Here is a 6,220-nt window from a genome sequence, read left to right on the forward strand (position 1 = left end):
CATGATTAAATACCTAAAATCTCTGAGCTTCAGGGGGCTCTGCCCCCCATGACCCAACCAAGGGCCCTAAGGCGGGCCCCTGGATGCTCATCTGACCGTAATTGAATACCTAAAACCCCTGAGTTTCCGGGTGCTCTGCCCCCTGGACCCCACCAAGGGCTCTAAGGCGGGCCCCTGCATTGGATGTTCATCTGACCATAATTAAATACCTACAATCCCTGAGCTTCCGGGGGCTCTGCCCCTGGACCCAACCAAGGGCCCCAAGGCGGGCCCCTGGATGCTCATCTGACCGTAATTAAATACCTAAAATCCCTGAGCTTCGGGGGCTCTGCCCCCTGGACCCCGCCAATGGCTCTAAGGCGGGCCCCTGGATGCTCATCTGACCGTAATTAAATACCTAAAACCCCTGAGCTTCCGGGGGCTCTGCCCCTGGACCCAACCAAGGGCCCTAAGGCGGGCCCCTTGATGCCCATCTGACTGTAATTAAATACCTAAAACCCCTGAGCTTCCGGGGGCTCTGCCCCCTGGACCCCGGCCAAGGGCCCTAAGGCGGGCCCCTGGATTTTTTCTGGCTTAATTAAATACCTAAAACCCCTGAGCTTCTGGGGGATCTGCCCCCTGGACCCCACCAAGGGCTCTAAGGCAGCCCCTGGATGCTCATATGACTGTAGTTTAATTCCGGGGGCTCAGCCCCTTGACCCCCTGCCGATTTACGCTTCCTGATCATAAATACTCCACTTTGAAAAACGTTCCGCGGGACCTGCATGTAACGTGTAAGACTGGTGGTGATGCAGATTTTTCGTCTGCCCCCCCCCCCCTTCCGAACGTTTTTTTTTCTCATTACGTTACTGCCCCTGGAAGGTGAGCCCCCTGGAATGTTTGCCCCCTCAATCCCAAACTGCTTCCGGCGCGCCTGATTACAAGTAATATAATTTATTCCCATCCCATCCCTGTATTATATTGCACGTGAGACATGCAGTGGTATGTTACGGTTATCTTTACACTTACACTCAATTATCTATGTTATACAATAACTTGAAATTTGTTATCCAATCACCAAAAATTGAGAATGATCCTATCTGTTTGGATTGAAATCAATAAAGTTTGAATTTGAATTTGAATTTGTTTGTTCTTCTTATTTGTTCTTGTTGTTGTTGTTGTTGTTGTTGTTATTCTTCTTCATGAGGTTGTTAATTCTTGTTCTTCTTATTCTTCTTTTAATTCTGTCTTCTTCTAATTCCTTCTCTCAATCTAAGATGGGGGAGTGGCAAACAAGGTTAGAGAAGGTAGAAGTAATTGGGAATAACAATTATAGACTCAGGAGCAGCCTCTAGACCGAAATGTCTGTTTCTTTCGTAGGCCTACGCAATAGCCTCTTATTTGGGTAGGGTCGGCGGCTCCTCTCTATGAGCCGACCCTATACCCAAATAAGAGGCTAACAAACGAAAGAGACAAAAAATACATATGTATAAATGATTCAGCTTTCGGCAATTAATTAAGGGCGCAAAATGATAGAAGAATTGAGAACAGCTATTGGAAGAAATTAAGAGAAGTTGAAGAGGCTATATATCGGGTGCATTGGGGCACATTTTTGTGGCCTTCAAGACGGGTAAAGGTGGTTTTCCCGGGGTCCACTCGCTGTTCATAAGGGCTGCTATTCAATATAGGACCTCTATTCATAATTTGAGAAAAGGGTCATTGATCGTAAAGACCGCTATTCATAATCGCAGAAGTGGGTCGATATTGATAAATAAGAAGAGGGTCGATCAGTTTTCAAAATACAAAATCGGGGAATAAAGGTAGCGGTTCTAGATGGGTTTGGGCCGGCTCAAGCACCCCCCCCCCCGTAAAAATAAAACAACAATTCCTCAAGCCCCCCCCCCCCACCCCCCCCCCACCCCCCCCCCCCCCCCAAAAAAAAGAATCGCAAGACACGGGTAGAAAAGTAATGCAAAAACTTCGTATACACCCCAAAGCTATTCTTCAAGGGTCTCACCACCCCCCCCCCCCCTCGTGAAAATATGGCCGTATAATATGGTTGCAATGCTCTTCTTCTTCCAATTATTCTTCTGTTAATCGCGTGACCTTTAGAGGGCTATTAAAAACCTTCAAGTTAGCCGTCTTGAGCGATAGAAACAATAACCCATTCCTAACGACAATTTTATACAACAAAGCGGTGTTTTTGGAATCACTTCAATCTTTATGGATTGAGTCCAAGGGCACGCCTTAGGGCCACTTTTGGGGAGCCCCGGAGCCCTTCTTTGTTTTGCACTGTCGCTATCGTTGTATATCGTTTGAAATCATATTCTCTGAGACACCGACACTCCACCCCCCCCCCAAAAAAAAATGATTAAAGAACAAATTAGGATTGTTTTGAATAGGGTCTAGGGTTCCTCGTTAAGAAAAATCCAACCCAAAAAGACAACCACTCTAAAAGAAAGCAGACAAATCAGAGAAGAAAACTGATGGAGTTTCAATTAAATCTGCTTAAATATAAGAAAGTTGTGAATTTTTGAAAGTTGTAATCGCTATACGTATATGCACTTCAAATTAGCTGAAGAGGTATTGTCAATGTAATGTAGTACCGGACTACTTTTCCATCTGTTCTAACATATGACTTTAAAAAAAAATGAAATATGATATATAATATATTTTGAGTAGTGCCCCAAGGGATCGAAAAATAACTTACGAGAAAATCAATGATATTTCTATACACGGCAAATAGGAGAGTTATCCACGTCCTACGTCACAATCCACTGACCAAACTACCGATTTGAGATTCGCATAGACTTGGTGATCTCATAATTATTTTAAACATTCATTACTTCCTAACTACGTACTGATCCGATTCATTACAAACGTTTGTCATTCTGTTTGTGTTATTTTTCTGCTTTCATACAAATCAAATTATTACAAGGGTTGGATTCCCCTTAAAATCGAGCCCCTGCCAGAGATCTCGGTTATTAGCAATTCCTTCAAGATATCCGACTTTAGAGCGATAGAAACACAGTTCCTATCACACAGACCCCTTATTCTCTAAACTTAGAACACTAACATGTTTTGTTTTGAATACTATTCGAGTAGCAGTTATTTTGTTCAAGTATATCTTTAGTTCAATGACTGTACGCAGCCGGGGGCTAGGGTAGGGGGCAATTCCCACAAATAAAAAACAACAAAGAAAATGCAATAAATTATCAATAATTCATTGAATTTACCCCCGGTCCCCAACAGAAGAAAAAAAATTCTGTGTGCTCATGCCTTGAGCCATAATACATGGCCGTACAGCGGATTTGTTTATGTTGGGGACCGGGGTAAAATGCAATGAATTATTGATAATTTATTGCATTTTTAAATATTTTTTTATGGGAACTGTCCCCTACCCTGGCCCCCGCTGCGTACAGTCATGGTTCAGTGGCAAAGCAACGGCCTCGTAACTGTGAAGTCCCAGGATCAAAACCGTGTCGATGTGCTATATTAGTGCCCTTTTTATGGGGTATTAATCCTCATTACTGTCATTTATGACTTAAGGGCGAGGGAGCGGAGCAACCAATCGGCCGATCGGTGGTGGGTCTGATAGGAAGGGGTCACAACCCCCTCCAGAGTAGGAAGCATTAGTTAAGTTAATTTTGAGTTTGCTTCTCGCTTAGTTTGATGGAAAATAAAAAGGTCTCCTCTCAAATTGGCCCAAAACATCTTAATTTTCTTGTAAATAGCGATTACATTATTTTGTTATAAAGACAACGGGTCCTTTTAAGGTAAACACGACAAAAAGTTTAATTTCTTGTTAAAGCGTATCTGCCATAGTTTACAGGAGGGATTAGACTGCCCTGCAAGGTCACTGGACAGATGGTTATCTCATCAACTCAGCTCTCAGTTAACATAAGAAAAAGAGGATTATGGGGACCAATGGTCACCGATTAGGCATGGTTTGTTATATAGAGGGTGCAAGTAGCTACAAGTAGTGCATGTATAGAAATAGATGCTTTGTGTCAATTAGATGGAAGATCTTTCAAAATATTATTCTTAATTTACAGCACGTATAGACTCAAGTATGTTTTCATTTCAGAGTTATGGTGTGACACAGTCAGAGATCTGTTATTATCTCAATTTCCTTCCAGACATTTTCATCAATTTACACTCTGAGGGGAAAATGTCTGGTCGGAGGTCTACCAACATATTAATATGATTGCAGCTGAAATCCACTTCTTCCCGAACATATTTCCGTAACTTCCAGCCAGCATGTATTATTCATCCCTAATGTGCCAGCTTGTAGAAGGTGGATACGAAACCCTACAAAATAATGCTGTTAACATGGAAAATGAATATGAAAGATGAACAAAAATAATGATTACATATTGTGCTTTTTTTTTTAAAATACCAGGTTCACAGATATCACAACAAACATAGATATGTCCCACCAGGCGCGTACGCAGGGGGGGGGGGGGGGGGGTGTTTGGGGGGTTAAACCCCCCCTTTGGTATTTTTATGTGTGTAAACCCCCCTAAAAAAAACCTAAAAACCCCCCCCCCCCCCCCCCCCCCCCCCCCCCCACTGAGCGACTTTTTGGCCGGCGCGATTTTTAAATTTTCCTGAGTCGTTGCGAAATTTTGGACCCGATTTTAAACCCCCCCCCCCTTGAAAAAATCCTGCGTACGCCACTGTGTCCCACATGACATTATCTTTGTTGCATAAGGATGTGAGGAGTGAGAGTGTTTGCACGAGTAGAAATCTGTCAACATGAATAATATGCAGATGATGATATACCCAAGAGATCCACAACTATGTGAACAAATCACAGGAAAAGATGATCTGTACATGAAAATTTCATGAAATTTTATATCCAAACACCATTTCGTTACAGTATCATTTTCACTAAAAAGTCAAAGAATGAAATAGACATCAATGTTTTGCATGTGCAAAAGATTTGTTTTTCCAACAGAAATATACATGCCCACAGTATGGGCTTACTGCAGGTGACATTTCTCGACCCACGTGTATGGTTAATAAGCAGTTTGCATCAAAAAACTTTAAAAGTACATTAACAACTTAATTACTACAGTAACGTATGCAATTTCCACAATCAATCACTTGTTTGCTCTCCTCTCTCCTCCCCTTTCTTCCTTTCCCCTCCTTTTCCCCCTCTCCCCTTTTCTCTCCTCCCTATTTTCTTCTTCTTTCTCTCTTCCCTTTTCGTTCTTTTCCCCTCCTTTTTCTTCCCCCTCTTTTTTCTCCTTTTCTCCCTTTTCTTCCCCCCTTCCCCCCTTTTTACCGGGGGGGGGGGGGGGGCACTTGCCCTATGTGCCCCTGGATCCGACACTGAATATGCCAATTATCTGGTGGCCGCCAGTTAATTCCATTTAAATGTTGATTCACATGGGGGCACTTAATTGCCCTTTGCGACCGACCCACAAATCTTGAAATCTACGGCCGGTCGGCTATTATTTTTATTTCATTTTTTTACCATTTTTTTAAGAAAAAAAATATAATAAAGCATATATTGTGCTAATCATGTTATGTCTTGAATTATTCTGTTTTTGTTTGTCAATAGGAATAGACCCTGCACACATTTAATATTATCACTCGTAACTGAAACCAACACACAATTAATATCACGGTATTAGTCTCTTTCTGTTCCACCAAGCTAAATTTTTGCACTATGCACAAATGCACTTCTCAACATGAAATATTTCACTAAATATGTTTTGTTATTTTCACTCAAAATTAATTCAGCCATGCTCACTTTTAATCACTTTACTTATATCTTATTTAACATTGAATACAATGCAGTTGCATGGGTTGTTCTTTGATTTTGTTAAAGCTATGGTCACAAATCAGAACAGCGACCGACCGATCAGTAGCCTGCTCGGTCCCTGCTGGAATTAGGCATCGCCCAGCGATTAGGTCGGTGCCCGGGCGGCGACCGCCCAGGCACCGAGCGTATTGTAACAAATCAGGGTTTTAGTATTGGACGAAGGTTAAGCATTTTTGTTGTACGCGCATGCGCTATAGCAATATGGAGCATCGTTGATTTAGCAATTACCAAACTGAAGGAAAATGAGCATAAATTACATATTTTGATCATGTTGGTGCAATTATCATATTTCTTTTGGGGATATTACTTGTATAGTAGTGATCTAATCAGGAATAAGGGGTTATACTGAAGATTATATGTGAAGATTTTATGGGATTAGCAGAAATGTTGTGTTGAAGTGTTGTTTTA

Source organism: Strongylocentrotus purpuratus, unplaced genomic scaffold (genome assembly GCF_000002235.5).
Source record: "Strongylocentrotus purpuratus isolate Spur 01 unplaced genomic scaffold, Spur_5.0 spur5_scaffold_15, whole genome shotgun sequence".
NCBI lineage: Eukaryota > Metazoa > Echinodermata > Echinoidea > Camarodonta > Strongylocentrotidae > Strongylocentrotus > Strongylocentrotus purpuratus.